The 17,773-nt window shown below is 36.8% G+C and overlaps 2 protein-coding genes across 2 annotated transcripts in view; one reads left to right on the top strand and one right to left on the bottom strand.

The window, feature by feature from the left end:
• LOC140227843 (uncharacterized) overlaps positions 1-17,773 on the top strand; it is a 233,850-nt gene that overhangs the window by 146,477 nt on the left and 69,600 nt on the right. The gene's annotated exons all lie outside the window — the stretch shown is intronic.
• The window catches only part of LOC140227088 (uncharacterized), a 101,153-nt gene that overhangs the window by 52,060 nt on the left and 31,320 nt on the right, over positions 1-17,773 (bottom strand). The gene's annotated exons all lie outside the window — the stretch shown is intronic.

Genomic DNA, 17,773 nt, shown 5'->3' on the forward strand with positions numbered 1-17,773 from the left:
ATTGTATGTTCAAAACTATCTATAGCATGAGCTACCTTGTCTATAAAAGTAAGTAAAGCATGGGTTGTGTTGTAATGTTTTCTAAAACCAAACTGAGAATCCGACAGAATGTTATGATTTGTGAGAAATTTTAATAATCGTGTGTAAACCACCCTTTCGAGAATTTTAGAGATTGAAGTCAACAAAGAAATTGGTCGGTAATTATTCACCAAATCTTTCTGTCCCTTCTTAAAGATAGGGACAACTTTTGCGACCTTCATCTTATTGGGGACTTTGCCATTAAATAAGGATTGTTTGAAAATGTATGTAAGAGGAGTAATGATTTCGTTTAAAACATTTTTTAAAAGAAAATTTGTAATTCCATCATATCCTGAACTTTTTTTATCGTTCAAATTCTTAATAATATCTATAATTTCTTCTTCAGCAATAGGTTCAAAAAATATTGATTGAGAATTCCTATTACCTAAGTCTCTATAAAATTCAGTTGATGATTTCGGGATTTTACTGGCAAGATGTGGACCAAGAGTTGCAAAATAATCATTGAAAGATTCCGCCATATTGACCGGGTCGTTAATCTGGCGGCCGTCCACTGAAATATATTTAGGAGGATCAGTATTGTTTTTATGTTTGAGCGCCTCATTAATCACCTTCCACGTACTCTTCACATCAGATTTATATTTAACAAACTGTCGGGAAAAATAATTTCGCTTGGCTATACGTATTATGGATGTCAATATATTCCGATAACGAACATATCTTAATTTGTTTAAAGGGGATGGATCTTTACGATACTTATGAAAAAATTTATTCTTGCGGTTAATGGACCTGAGAAGAGATTTTGTAACCCATGGTTGTCGTGGTACTTTTTTATAATTAGAACGGTGAGGTCTTCGGAGAGGAACACAAGAATCATAATTAGCAATCAAAATATTCATAAAATTTTCAAAGGCTAAATCAATGTCGCTTTGACTGTATACGGTGGACCAATCCTCTGAACTTAATTTCTCCCTAAGTTTATTAAGGTTGGATTCCGACATTACACGAATACCTGGGTTGTGGGTGTGAGAAGCATTAGCAGTCATAAAACTGGACACAAGGGCGTAAATTGGGAAATGATCAATGACGTCAGAAACTATTATGGCAGATGTAATGTCAGAAAATGAATCATTTACAAAAATGTTGTCGATAAGAGTAGATACATCATCAGTTATTCGAGTCGGTTTCCTTATAAGGGGAATAAATGATTTCGACAACATAAGATTAAGAAAATCTGCGCATAAGGGATTATCACTGTAATTAAGGAGATTGAGATTAAAATCACCCATGACAAAACATGTCTTACTGTCAAAGTAAGTGTTCGAGATAAGGCCACAGAATAACTTTAAAAATTCAGCAGGGTTTGAGCTTGGGGGTCGATAAATCTCCCCAATTATAATATTACCTTTGTTTGAAGTTTTGACCTCGATAAATACACTCTCAAATGTATCTGACATCACGCTGTATTTTTCTAAGAAGACACACTCTAAATTCTGTGACACATAAAATCCGACTCCCCCACCTTTCTTCCATGTTCTATTATTTGTTATGAGTTTAAAACCGTCTATAGTAAGTAGCGAAATGGGTGATGTCTCCTTCAACTAAGTTTCACTGAGCCCGATGATATTATATTTGGATTTTAATATACTCACAAAAGAAAGAAATTGATCAAAGTTTTTATTCAAGCTTCTGATATTAAAATGTGAAATAAACAGTTGATTTGCGTCGGTATGAGTGAGTGAAGTAAGCTCATCCTCTGTGTGGTAGTGAGTGAATACATTTTGGACTGCTGTATCGCTACAGTCAAAATCCAGTCTTAATTCAGGAGTTTGCATATTTAAGAAAGTGACGATGTCGGAATCCTCACCCTCTTCGCTGTCTACTGAAATTACTGGTGTCATATCAGCAAATGACTGAGGATAAAGGGTGGCAACTGATGCGGCATTCGAGTTTACAGTAGTATTTGAATTCATCATTGTGACTGATACAAGGCAGGTGAATATGAAGACAGGCTGTAAGCAAGAAATAACTTCTTAAGAACACATCTGCTGCTTGGTTTTATAGGGAGACAAGTGGGAGAACATTCACCCTGATAATATATGGGAAAAGAATGTCCAATGGCCATACATAAAACAATGCATGCCAAAAATTCAAAGGCAACTGCACCAGTATAGTAAGTAGGGAATGAGGTTGTTGCTAGGCTATATGAGGCCAGAATTGCACTAAAGTGCTTTCCTTTATACAATTTGCAGATGATGCGACTGTTTTTTCTCTCATAATGATGTTGATGTTCTTGTCCAACTAATTGAGTCACGGCGAATAAATTATCACTGAATGTTCAAACATGAAATATATACTTTTCAGTTACACTGATGATGTATTAATAGTTTTGGAAGATTTTAATTTAGACAGTGTATCAAATTTTACATTTCTTGGCATTATTGTTGACAACATTGGCGTAAATCTGGGGGGGGGAGGAGGGGATGGCTGGTGTGTATCCCCCCACTCAGAAATGGAGAAGGGGGAAAATCTCCCTCGTGTGGGAGTAGACACAATCATCCCCCCGCACATTTTCCTAATTTTTGTTTATATTTTCAAATTCTTACTCCTTTCATTGAAACAATACTCGAATATCTCACCAAAAGAGGGCACCATATCTCTGAATTTTAGGCCTGAAGATGCACAATCACCCTTGTGTGAGAGGGGGCCTATTATCCCCTTCCCACACCCTTTCCACCCTTTCACAGCACATCTTCATGAATATGAATGTTTCGTATCTTTTTGATGGAAGCAAAAGTGGAATATTTAAAAAAAAAGTGTGCACCTAGGTCATTAAAGTACAGGTCTGATATTTTTTTGGCTTTTTTTTTGGTAGAAAATTGTTCAAATATTTCACCCTAAGAATGCACCAAATTGCTGAATTTCGATCCTGTAAATGCAAAGTCTCTCTCGCGTGTAGGAGGGGGACACGCACTCCCCGTTCGGTCCTTGAAGACTTAGTACACATTTGTGGACTGACAGATTTCCAAATGTTTCATCTAAAGTGTGCACCAGGTCTGTCACTTCGGTTAAAAAAAAAATCGCACAAGGTCCGTTGAGTGGGGGATACCCCCTCCCACATCCTTCCCCTTCCCCTGACAACTTCACACAGATATTTCAACCGCATGTCCCCCCCCCCCACATTTAAAAACACAGATGCCCCCATTGACAATAACACTCCAGGCCTTCAAAGTGTCCGAAATGTACGTCCGACTTTACGGATCTGTCCTATAACAACCACTATTCTAAACTCTATTGAACTTCTCTCCATATTTCGAAGTTCATCACAAGCATGGATTTTATTTATATCACAAACACGGATGTTGCACTTGCACAGTTAAAATAAACCAACAATGACCTCAATGAGTATTAAAAAAAAATATTGCTTATAAAATTTACATGAGGACAAAATGGAATTGGCATGTAACCCTAACGAGAATCAATGACGTCATGATTCTCCTTTGAAGCACCACAATTAGTGCTGACCAGAAAAAAAAAAATAAATAAAAGAAAGAAAGCTTTTATGAATGCCCCTGCTGGAAAGAGCACAGTATTCCACAGTGTGTTCACAATACTATTATGTTCACATATAAGTCAATTGATTTCACACTTTGGTATAGTTATTAGAGTGCGTGCATGTAGTAATGTTCTAGAAACTGGTGATTCCCAATGTGCTCACAATGTTGAAAACTCTGTAATTCAACAATGTGAAGAGATTCCACATCTTGTTCACGATGTCTTTCATAACATTCTGTTCTACACGAATGACACATTGTTCTTTCCAGCAGGCATTGGCAGGGACAATTCGTTCATACAACCTACGCGTAAAATAATTTCCTTTCGTCAAAGGTAGTCTAATGCTCCAATGAAATGAACATGTGAATAAAGTTTAAAAAAAAAAGGATTGTGTGCTGATCTCTAGGGGTGACTTTTTTTTTTGGCATTGAAAAGCATTGAAGTTAAATGTTTATACTACTTTTGTACATTGAGCCGTGGAAAACACAATTTGGTTTTGTCTCATTTATGACATGTGTTGACTGTAGACAAATATTCAAAAGGTGTCAAAGAAAATAACGAGCAGTAAACAGAGTTCCTTTGTACACAGGGATTCCAGGCATTCTCTAAAATCTGTAAATTTCTGGGAGCTTTGTCATTTTGAACACATTTTATTGGCTTAACTCGGCTGAGACTTGACAACGCTAAGCTGACTGCATGATCGGGAAAATAAAGTTGGGCTTACCTTCTCCAACGTGGCTACAGAACACAGCAATAGCCAATGTTAATAAGAGAACGAGGTCGTATCTTCTATCCATCACAATCATGTAGTCAGAAGACTGAGATAGCTCACAAAGAATAAGTTGAACACACTTTTTCGACCGGAATATCCCGAGAGACTGCCAAGTAATCTAGATAAAAAAAATATCACATCTTTTTTAAGTGATAGCCGAAAACACCCTATGCCTTGCAGCCTTCCGAGACCAACGGAATTCGTTCGTTGAGTGGGCGCATGGAAATAATGGCGACGCAGCCGTTTGCTAGCTGCAAATTCGCACATTACAATGTATATCGCATAGAGCATAATAATTGACACAGTTCATAGCACACATAATTGAAAGGTTCAATGTGGAATGCATTTACCCATTTGCTCATAATTTTGCATGACAATAACTTCATACAACGCATACTGAGTACACATTCTCTTCCCGCGCCCAAAGGCAGACCTGAAACGAAATTAGTGCTATCACCTTTACGAATTGTGTGCAGTCCTCAATGTAGGGGTGGTACTGCAGCACACATTGCTATGATGAATGAAATGTTGTTGAAGGTTCGAAATGTTATATGCCTACATTGAAGTTCTCATGAACCCGCTTTATACTCGCGCTGTTTAGGGCCTCTGATACATGAATAAAATAGTGAAATACTAATGATTCTTGTGAAAAAAAAAAATCACATTGCGCTTCATTTTGCGGTACTGTGTGATCCATTATGTACAAGATGGTATTGACAATCACTCCAAATGGATTAAAAGTGTCAGTTGGTTAACTGCTCAAATGCTGCCGTATTATTGATATTGTTTCCTCTATAGAAAAAAAAAACCAACAACAAACAACAAAAAATAAGTGAAGTTCCGGTTATGAGAGTAATAATTGTATTCTTTAAGGAGTTTGATATTAAATTGTAGATCCGTTGACTCATATGTTACATTAACAATTTCCAATGGTATGCTTCCTGGTAAAGTGAAACTGGCTAAAGTAATTCTAATGATTAATCTCATTATCGCCCAATGTCTTTAATATCTCCATTGTCTTGTTTGTTTGTTTGTTTTATTTCCGTAAAATAAAATTAACATAATCCATACATAAAGGTCAAGAAAGGAGGGTAGCCCATTTTCAGTACAGCTGTAGTGACAATTTTAGTCACTTCTGATTTTCCATTGAGCCCTGTTCACAAAAATTTCACACAATCAAGGGCTGACAATAGAATAAAATATAACACAAACACAGATAGAACGGTACATACCACATTGTGACTATACCATATTATTACATTATGTCATATGTTAGTTCTGTCTAAATTGAACTTAAAACGGGTAAAAAGTCTAAAGTGTTAGGGGAAGTAATTCATATTAGAATATTTTTTTTTTAATGTGCATGAATATTTACAAATTCTCAGTTTCTCAGAAAGAAAACATAAGTTATGCAGTTCATCATTTCGTTGACAAAGTAGTAAATGTAATTGACAATCACTCCCATACAATTAGTATTTTCGATACATTTAATCATAAAATTTTTCTTAACAAACTATCGCATTATGGAATAAATAGGAAGGCTTTGCAGTGTTTTTAGAGTTAATTAGGTTGTAGAAAACAATTAGTTACAATTGAAAATAATAACTAAGCTGTAAGAAATGTAATTTTTGGTGTCTTTTAGTCTTTTAGGACCGTTGTTATTCATAGTAAAGCCATCAACGTTTTTTTCTTCTGTATCTGAAGTGCTTTCCATTATACAATTTGCAGATGATACGACTGTCTTTTTCTTTCATGATGATGTTGATGTTCTTGTCCGACTAATTGGGTCACGGCTAATAAATTATCACTGAATGTTCAAACACGAAATATATGCTTTTCAGTAACACTGTTGATGTACTGAATTGTAACATAGTTTAGGATGATTTCAATTTAGAAATTGTATCAAGGTTTACATTTCTTGCCATTATTGTTGACAACATGGGGCGTAAGTCGGGTGGGGGGGGGGGGGGGGCGGGTGTGGCTGGTATGTAATCCCCCCCCCCGCCAATTAAAAAAAAAATGGAAGCAGAAATGTGATTGCACCATTTTCGCCATATTGCATGACGCTCTTAAGCCCGCCTTCAGAGAGCTAACAGCTGAAGAGTATTCCATCTTTCAGGATACGTATACAAAATTTCTCAATCGCTCGCTCGCGAAAATAGAAATATCGACATAAGGTATGGTTCACAGCCTACATGTATACATGTTATGACGCGCGAAACTCTAAACCATCATATTCTGCAAATTACGGACAAAAACAAACAAACAAACAAACAAACTACCACCATAATGAACCCCCTCCATTTCCTGAATCATTGAGTAAACGATGATGACTATGATGACTCAGTTAGGATTCTTCTATGGGCATACACAGGGATGATCAGTGCGTCGATCCTCATTTTACCAGTGTTCACAAGTGTGTGCCAGATGTCTGAATTTCAGATCCGAAAAAGCAAAATCTCACTCATGTGGGAGTAGCTACAATCACCACCCCCCTCCCGCCACATTCTCCTAATTCTAATTCATATTTTACAATTTTTACTTTTTTCATAGAAACAAAACTCGGATATCTCACCAAAATTGTGCACTATATCTCTGAATTTCAGGCCTGAAAATGCAAAATCTCCCTTGTGTGAGAAACTGAAAAAAAAAAATTGTGCACCTATCTAGATCACTGAAGTACAGGTCTGATATTGCAAAATTTGCCTCATGGTGGAGGGGGTAACCCCCTGTCTAGGTGCGTCGATCCTGGGGGCAGGGGGTAGTTGCCAACCATGAAAATATTGGCAAACATAATAATTTTGCCCCCTCCTCCCACCCCATAATTCCCGAGATGTGTGGATTTTGTTTGTTTGTTTGTTTGTTTGTTTGTTTGTTTTATATATATATTTTTTTTTATTTTTTTTTTTTTTTGGGGGGGGGGGGGTAAATAGAAAATTGTTCAAAGTCATGAATTTCTTCCGTCGAGGTATTTTCATTGCAACTGATTGACAAATTGCCCTGCATCGACGTAATTAAAGAACTAACACTTGCTGTCGGGCGAAAGCTCGGTGGTCTAGTGGAGATGACCCCTGTCCGGTGATCAGGGGGGTGTTTCATCAACGCTTGTCAGCGCCGACAACTGTCGGCGCTGACCAATTTCAGCAAAATCCTTGGTTTTGATTGGCTGAGATGCTCTGGTCACTGACTGTTACTATGGTGATTCAAGTTGTCGGCGCCGACAAACGTTGATGAAACACCCCCCAGGAGGTCGTGGGTTCGCATGATTATTTATCATGGCTACTACCAAAACACTGATCAATTCAGCGCTTATTTACGTCGATGTAGGGCAATTTGTCAATCAGTTGCAATAGAAAATTGTTCATATTATTTCACCCTAAGACTGCACCAAATTGCTGAATTTCGATCCTGAAAATGCACAATCTCTCTCTCATGTAGGAGGGGGACACCCCCTTCCACACCCTCCCCGTTCGGTCCTTTAAGACTAATAGTGCACATTTTTGGACTGACAGATTTCCATATGATTCATCATAAGTTTGCACCAGGTCTGTCACTTCGGTTTAAAAAGAATGCTCAAGTTCCGTTTTGGCGGGTGGAAGGAGATAATCTAGATATTTTGATCATGTACTTTCAATTAACGGAGGGTTTCCTCCGTTGATTTTCTAGTACATTTCTGGGATTGAAATTTTCCCAGATTCCATCGTAGATGTGTTTACGAGATGTTTTCATCTTAATTCTAGTGTTAAGACTTCCTCGGATGCAGGGGCGTCGAATCCTGGAGGGCGGGGATGGGGAGGGGGGATATTATAATTTTCTTCCCCAATGATTTTCGAAATGAGGAACATTTTCTTGCTTTTTTGATAGAAAACGGTCAAAATATCTCATCCAAAATGTGGATCAGATTGCTGAATATTAATTCTGAATATGCAAAATCTCTCTCGCGTGGCCCTTCCCCGCACAACTTCGCACAGATATTTCAACTCCAAGTCCCCCCTCCCATTCATGAATACGGATTGACACCCCTGCCCCCCACCCCATTTCTTCTCTCTCTCTCTCTCTCTCTCTCTCTGTCGGTCGCTCTGCTCTCTCGCACATGACTATTTTCCATGTTTTGTCCCCCCCCCCCATCGTTAATGGAACGACGGTTGCTTTATTGACTTAAATCGAGAAAATTGAGAAATGCAATAGGTATAAAGAAATGCCTACATTATTTAATGCAATCCATATATATATATATATATATATATATATGCATACATACATACATATGTACATTGTATATGTGTATATAATATAATATATATCCATATAACCATTATCTATAATCCATTTACTCATTATGCAGGGTGACGCCACGTTTTTCAAAGTGGAATGGGTGTCAAAATAATTTTCATTGGGGCTGATGTTTAGTAGGTGAGTCCAAAAGTTGGCCTACGTAACTCACATAATGCAAATGGAAATGGAGAGAGAGAGAGAGAGGGGGGGGGGAGATAAAGGGAGGTAAAAACTAGGGAGACAGGCCTGCAAATGTTTCTCGGGAAGTAGTTGTGCAGTGTGCTTTTGAATATGCAGAAGAAAAGGAAAAATGAAGCAATTTCGGAAATACATTGTACATTGAAGAGAGACATGCTACATTCGGGAATACGATTGTGACAACAAAATAAGGGGCACTGTAAATTTTGCATGTGATAAGAGTTTACAGGCTACCACTGAATACCATGCAAATCCCATTAAATGACAAACACACACACGCAAAAAAAAAACCCACAAACAAAGCCGTCTACAAGTTTTTTTTAAATATTTCCTGTACATTCTAACAACAAAACTATACAAAATAGACAAAGTTGCTATAACCATCTCACCAACATTTAATTACAGAAACGTGGACGTCCAGGCATTCTCGAACAAAGTTATTCAAAGCTTGATTCAACAACGCATAATGTAGAATGTGGTACTGTATTCTGATCAGAATGGTGAACCATAACTGCAGTACTGAGATTAAGATTGTATATTCTATTTTTTTTTAAATGATTGACGGGAATTAGAATTACTTTTCACGGTTAAATATTATCCAGATATTCGATAAAAACTCAAACCCAACTTCATTTTCCAAGCAGGATGCAAACCTAATTTCATTAATCGACCAAGGCCCAAAACTCACATTCATGAAGCGAGAAAGGTGCCAACTCAATATCATTCCTCGATGAGGGTGTGTATAACCCCAATTCCACTGCTCGAGCAGACTGCACAATGCAGGAGTGTTCTGTGAATCGTGTTCCGTGAACCATGTGAATTTGATCGGGTTGATTCGATTCGATTCGATTCGAGTTCAAACAAGTCACAGTTTGAGTGTCAACCCACTCTTAAGAGAGCAAGTCTAATCCCGAAGCAGGACTAGCAGATCATCACAACGGAAACCATCCCTATGACCCTCCAAAACGTAGTCACTCTCCATCAATAATGGCCCGAATTCACGAAGGTGGTACAAATCAAACCATGGTTTAAACCATGGACAAAAACCATGGAGCGCCAAGAGTTGCATGGAATATTTCGTTACGAAATCAGTCATTTCGTCGATGAAATGATTATTTTGTAATGAAAGGACATTTTGTAACTAACCGAACATTTCATCCACGAAATGATAATTTCGTTAACGAAATGGTCATTTTATCGACGAAATGACCAATTTCGTAACGAATATTCCGTGCAACACTTGGCGATCCATGTTTTTTGTCCATGGTTTAAACCATGGTTTCATTTGTACCACCTTTGTGAATTCGGGCCAATGAGTGTAAGTATACATATAAGTAATATAACTGATAGAAATGATTGCGAAAATAGACAAAAAGTGACAATATCCTATGAGTTATACAATGATAATGAAGAGTCACATTCAAGACATTTTGTATGCAATTTCCAAGAACTATGAGGTAATATCCTTACAATAACGATGGAATTCGTTAATGTCATTATACTGTAACAACAGTAATCGGTTTACTCGTCTATAAACAACAGCACTTTTTTCCTATTTTATATGCATGCATTATAGGTAGCTCAATTACAAATGCATGCCCCTACATGTAAAACTGCCTTGCCATGAATATATCATTACTAAATATTAATCGAAATAGTTCAATGTTAACAAATTAACTATGAGAGCGACTATTGTGACAAGCAAATTTCAAAATAATCTACAGATATGCATTAATGTTGGTAAAACGAATATTATTCATGTGCCGGCTTTGACTGGCGAAGAATGATGATTTTATATTCCTGTCTTTATGTGCCAAACGAATGCTGTGGTAAAACTCCATGTGCAATGTAATATTATCATCTTTGTGGCACGCCCTCGTTCTTCATCTCCATCGAGGGTCTATGACGTATTGTATTTTTGGTTGTTGTTTTTAACACAATATTCGCCTCATCAGAAGTAATTCGAAGATTGCTTTAAAATCAAAATCAAATTATTGTACAAAATGCGCGATACAAATTCATGACTCAATGATTATAAATATTTGTTAACGTTCTTACAACTTTTGGAGAGTATTGACATCGCTTCTTGATGTCAATGTAGAAGGTTTTACTATGGATCTTGTATCCACATGTGGACACGTGCGAACATAATGAAATCAGGACAGTATTCCAAATGCATTGCTCTTCTTCACAATATTGTTAAGCACGTCGCCTGTGTATGTGTGAGCGTGTGTGCATGAGTGCAGGCGGTGTTCTTTTTTGTGTGTGTGTTTGTGGGTGTGTATGTGTGTGTTTTTTTTTCAGTATAATGTATGCTTACACTCTTGCCAGCTGTTCGTAATCCATGCTCCTCATGAGTCAATAAAATGTATTGTGCATGAATTGAATACAACGTCTTTGAAACAGAACACAAAGATTGTATCTACAAGACCGGTCAACAAGGTATATCTTTCAGCCATAAAAGAGAATCTTCACAAGTTACTGTCACAATGTTGGAGCAGGGACTCAAGAAGGTATCCGTCGTGTTTGAGTTTTGAGCGCTTTCTAAATGTGTTTTTGTTTTTTTTTTTTCAACTTTGGTCGGGATATCAGGCACATGCCTCAGATAAGAAGCCTTTATAACGAAATTTCGGTTTCAAATAAAAAAAAAAAATCAGTCCCCAACATTATCCACTCTATGTTTTTTTTTTTCTTTTTATTGTTTATTTGTTCGATTATAACAAAATTTCGAGAAAAAAAAAAAAAACCGAAAGAAAACTGCCGGTCCGATGACTTTGGTATAACGGGAGTCGACTGTATTTCAGCTCAGCTCACTGAGGCTCTCTGAGTCCTGGTTGTGGGGTCGTCCAGCATTCCTCACTAGAATGATTTTTGCAATGTTTCACTATATGTCCCGTCCTCCGTTCTTATTCATTCTTGTCCCTTCTCGACGACTTTCCCGATTCGAATGTTGCTTCAATGTCTTTCTGCTAGTGTCCTTTCGTTCTGGTCCATGTTCTCATTCTCTTCCTTCCATCACTTCCTTTTTTTAATACTTTTTTGCACACCCCCACCCCTTCGTTTCTTCAGTTCAGTTTGATTCTATTTCTGCATTTTTTTTTCAAGAAAACATATATTGAAAAATAACAACACGTGTATCTGACAATAGAATAGGGGAAAAACAATATTACATTCATAGTATCATAATCACAATCTTTAAAGTATAAACATAACAATGAGATGAAAGGAATTGAGGATACACTTGTTTCAAAATAAAGAGGAAGAAAAAACATGCAGGAGCCTGCGTTTTAAGCAAATTCTTGATAGTGATGGCAGCCTCAGAATCTCAAAAAGGAAATATAAAACATGATAATACATATATACAAAATGGGCAATTTCCCATTGAAATGCTTCGTGCTAATTTTGTGGCGTCTTGTCTACAAATGTCTAAGAACTTTGTGACTCTTCTGTGATGACGTTTAGTCGTAGTTAGTTCTCCTCTCCAGCATTTATTTTGTTCTCTTGCTTGTTCTATTCCTCCTCTTTCACGAGTCCTTCTTTTCCTGGTCCTCTCAAGAAACCCACTCCTCGAATAGTAACATACTTCCATAGCCGTTTTTCAAGGATTCGTCATCAGGAGCTTATAAGTGTTCTTCAGCACAACCTTGTCCTGTTTCGTGGCTGCTCTCGCCTTCTGAATCGCTGTTATCACCGGGTTTCTATTGGAGAGTGAGAGGAGATCAGCAAAATAATCACGTTTTGTCAAATAGTTATAGAGATGACAATGTGAATTCTTGTCGGTTCCAAAGAAGGTTACCGCGGTTACGGTAACCTTATTGTCTTTAAAATTGCTAGTTTTCTGGGCAAATTTTAAATTGATTAGTTTTTTTTTTCCCTCTGCACCTTCGACTACACATGTACGCGAAGATTTGCATGGAATTGTATTTTTTGTCCTTTTAAAAACACTGTAATTACGGTTTGAATAACGATGATGACTGTATACTTATTCATCATTTTTTGAGTGATCCAAATATTACCACGCTTTCGATTTTTAGTGGACCACTCTTTTTCCATACCTTCTTTATTTTGATGTATGCGACTTATTATACTGTCATAATTATTTAAGGGAATGTATTATCGTAGAAGATGATCATCAGACTATTTTCCAATGATGACTGAAGCTTTAGGTTGTGTTTGGTAGCGATTTGGAATCATTAATTTTATATCACTCCTTCCAAACGTCATGGTCGTGCGCATTGTGACTTGTGATTGAATCATTTTCAAAGTTGCCTTGAGAGTATATACTCTAAGCAAGGAGCGCCCTGACATAAAAATCTAACAGGTGAATAAATATCCACCGGCCAAGTCTAGTTACTGACATGTCTTCATGCCCTACTATGGCAGACAAAATAATGTACTCAGTATAAATGTATAAAGTTGTGAACAAAAGAGGGCGGGCTCTTATTATGACAGTAACGTAACGTAAATCAAGTGAAACTGAAGTGGGGAGGTCTCCGAGACGTATATACTAGTGTAAGAAACAAAGAAGTATGTTGCCATCACAAGAACATAAAATTCAAACTCCATGCTGCGGAAAATTTGGCCATATAAATGGGGAGAATTGCTCATTTATTATTTGTAAAGGGTGGTGCTTATGATGGAATACATGTTTCCAGTTTATTCAGTTTTTAATGGACAAAATTTGATTTCCACTTCTTTTTTACTGTTTCCACCAGCTTTACAACTGATTTAGTATGCTACCTTATTCTAATAAGGTACAATGCTTTACTACAAATACATGCGTTATAATTGATGAGGTGAAAATCACAGTTATGTATACCTCAGCTGCGCCTCCTTGATAGTTACCCATCACCTGCTTAACGGCTTGCCATCGATGATGATGCACTCCATCTAGAGCATGATGAACAAATGATATGGAAAAGGCACATATTTTTATATCATACAATCAATTTTCATTTCCTCTAAACAAAAGTATTTCATGGCAGCATACCGAATATGAATTTAATCACGCTTTGTTTGCTAATTATGGAATGACACATCCACCTTCGATGCAGAAGTTCTCATTTCCAATTTCTTAAACAAAAACTTCAATTGATTGTCGGGTGCCGGGAGGGATCCCGAATACACGTGTTTTCAATGTCAACGCTTGAGATATTTAGATTTTTGTTTTCATTTTTACTTTCAAAACACACTATATCTGCCATTGGCATTGCGGAAGTTTGCAACTAGATTACTTCTATCTGGATTGATGGACTTCAGAAATTGTTGCCACCACGAAGACATAACTGTTGCAATAATATAATCACGACATCAAAGTCTTGATATCACCCTCCTCCCCCCCCCCCCCCCCCCCCCCCGTCCTGAACAAGACAGTGCTGGACTGATGAAAATGACTAATTCTTACTTTACAGCGTGAAGCCTGTGAGGCAATTGTCTTAAAGAATGTCCTTTGAAGGTTCAACCATGGAGACCGGCACGTGTAAGATGGGGCAGACGACAAAGAAACTCAGCCAAATTTGCTGCTGCTGACTCTGAGACGATCGCTCTTCTAACGGAAAAGGACGTGATATCATCAATTCGCTGATCTGTAACAGTAAGAGAGAACAAAATACAGAACTATTAAACACAGGCCTCAATACTCATTTCTTTTGTCTTTTTCTGATTCTCGATGTTTTCGTATGTTCTTAGCATGGATGTTATTAATTGTACATGTAGCTATACTACATAATCTTCAAATAATGTTAACTTACATAATGACGTAGTGATATATTAATACAATAATATCGTCCTTATAGATATTGAGTAACTCAATGAAGCCTGGATATTAGACATAATAGCTGTGATAAAGGTAACCTGTCATTCTCTATGAATGGTCAATGACTGGAGCATCAAACATTACAGTAATCCAGGAGAGATAAACCGTTTGATAAAAGGAAGGCTGGCGTCACATTGCTTTCTCGATTATCATTGAGACTGTATGACTCGACGTCCTAGTACCCTTTGCGCTAAGGTGTAAGTGTCTCCGTCCATACACTCAAACATGTCCTATATACTTTGGAAACAAAATGATAGCTTGGTCACAATTATGGTTTGCATTATATAGTTTTCTGTTTCTTTTATTTCTTAACCATAAAGGCAAACCCCTCTTCCCTGTTTGGTTCCATTCAATTACCTGGTCTGAACTTTTATCCGTTCTCCGTTTCTCTTTCGCTAACACTGACTATCCGGGGCTTACAGCCGAACAAGCTTGCTTTCATGTAAGTCCCATTATATTTTTCTTTGTACAACCCCACTTCAAATTCGACCAATTATCATATATTGATTATTGCAATCGTTAAAGTCACTGAAAAAAATAATGTAAGTTATATTTCCATTTATTGTTAATTTTGAATGAAACATAATGAAGTAACCTTAAATTTCTTTATTCAAACCAAAAGACGAAATTTATAACATCAAGTAGTCATTGATTTGTCGAAGTCATCGTTTGTGTCTTTTCGTCTGTTTTGTCCCAGTGGTCCCTTTCTTTTCCTATGTAACGAAAAAAAAAACACAAAAACATATATTCATTTTTTTTTTTTTTTTTTTTGGGGGGGGGGGGGGACTAAAACTACAGCTGCGCCATCTCAATCGCATCATTTCGGGATTCCCTCAATTCCTCCCCCTCTCTCCCTCCATTCCCCTCCCACTCCCTCCCTCTCTCTTTCTGTCTCCATGCTTTGCACTCACTGTTTGTTTCATGGCAGAAATTTAATAATCAAACTTATCGGAGAAAAAAAAAAAAAAATCTGTGTATCATCAGAAAGTAAATATTGTGTACAGCCCATCCGGATAAAGTTTATTTATTTTGGAATTGATTTTGTTTACATTTCAGTATATTTTTCATTGCCTGAAAAGTGTCCATATCTTTGCTTTCGTTCATACATTGAATAATGGTAAGGAGGTACTGTAAGAGTAACAATCATTGTTTAATCAATGTAAAAAGATAAGATTTATTTGCAAAGGAATTAAATTCCGACATAATTATAAATTACACATACCCGGTTCGTTTTCATTTTCGAAGAAGAATTCACGTAACCCTCTAAAAACACTTTGTTATAATTCTTTTTCACGTAATCAACACACTTATATGATGCGATGACACTAAAAACGACGTTATTGAAAGTAGTAAAGAGGCACTCTCCTTTTATACGTACGAATACGATGAGCATTATGACATGACCTGGTCTTCCAAGATTTTACGAGATGATTGCCATGTTTATGCTAATGTTTAACACAGATCAAATCCTGCTGTAAATTTCGTGTATGTTTCGCCATGGATATTCAGCAAAGACAGTTACGTTTTGAGGTTATCGCTTTTGGTTGCAAAAACAGAAAAATATTATTCAAATAAAGTCAATAATAATAATGTCATGTCAATGTGATTTGACAAACAAACAAATAAACAAAAAACACTTCGTGAACTTATACCGTATGCCCCCCCCCCCAAAAAAAAAAAAAAATACAACGGGACCCTCCGCAATGACATCTTAAAAATAGTGTATCAATCCAAATAAAAATTCAGGGTATGAAACTATAACTTATTGTCCACATCTTATGAGGAATTTTGTAAAGGATGCCGAGAATGTCTTCCTCAAGTTCTGTCTATTGTATTCACACACAAAAGCATCGATGTGCTAAACTTGGAAGAATCAGACTCATGACATGCTTTACAACTTTTCACATTTCTCTGTGACCACTTTAATATTGAATGAGTTTTTTTTTTTGTGCAAAATAGAGCTAAGATGTTATATTGTAAGACCCTGAAGTAGCATTTAGACAGTTTAATCATATTGGGTGTTATCAATGCGAAAATTTTAATGATTTTTTTTTTTTTTGGGGGGGGGGGAACATAATGTATAGCACATTTGAAATCGAGGACTTGCACTCACGTACCTCCACGGCATGTGTTATCCCCAAATTATGCGAACATTGACATCTTTGACTTCCTTCCACTCAAATAAACGTTAACCCTGTGTAACTTGTTAATTTTAGTGAAGCAATTAACCTAAATTGTTTATTAACAGTAAGATTAACATGTCATCATTTGTTTAGTCTTTTCTTTTATTTATCAGTCATTGTTTATTGGCCCGCCACACGTACGTGTGTGTCCGTGCCTCTGTTGTGTTACGATGCCCTAGCAGTTCTTTTTCTTCTCCCTTCCTGAAGAAAAATAAATAAATATGAAATAAGTACGAAAATAGATAAATAGATAAATATATAAAATGTGAACAATGTTCATTTCCTGGGAATAATAAAACAGCGGCACTACACATCACCCCATCTATAGGGATCTTATCCCACCATCACATTCTTTTCTCTCTCTCACTCTCTCTCTCTCTCTCTCTCTCTCTCCTCTCTCTCTCTCTTTCTCTCCCTCTTTCTCTCTCTCTACGATTGCGCACTGTTTGTGTCAAAGCAGAAATTTAATACCGATAATCAAACTTATCGTAGGGAAACGTGTGTATCATCAGAAAATTGGGAATGGTAACCCGTCTTCTTTCCCATTGGTGCATGGTGGTAGTCACGTGGTCATTGTTGATCATTATACAAGTGTACTTACCATGCTCAAATGAATATATGCAGAAATGACATTATCATATGTTATTGAAAGGACCAGAAATATTATACTTTCCTTATACATAGAGCATAAGGAGTGTACAGACTCATTCAATTTTGATTGATTTGATTTGATTTCTGAGTTGTTGTTTTTTTTTCATACATAAATGACATACGAAGTCAATTGGACGAACTAGGGGAGATTGATCACAGTATAATTTGAATCTGACAGTTAAACAAATAAATGATAAATTCAGATATCCAACATTTTTCCAACAATGCAAAACGAAAACAAACAAACATTATTTTATGCATGTATCATATTTATGCAAACAAATGATC

The sequence above is a fragment of the Diadema setosum genome, chromosome 4, assembly GCF_964275005.1.
Source record: "Diadema setosum chromosome 4, eeDiaSeto1, whole genome shotgun sequence".
In the NCBI taxonomy this organism is placed as follows: Eukaryota; Metazoa; Echinodermata; class Echinoidea; order Diadematoida; family Diadematidae; genus Diadema; species Diadema setosum.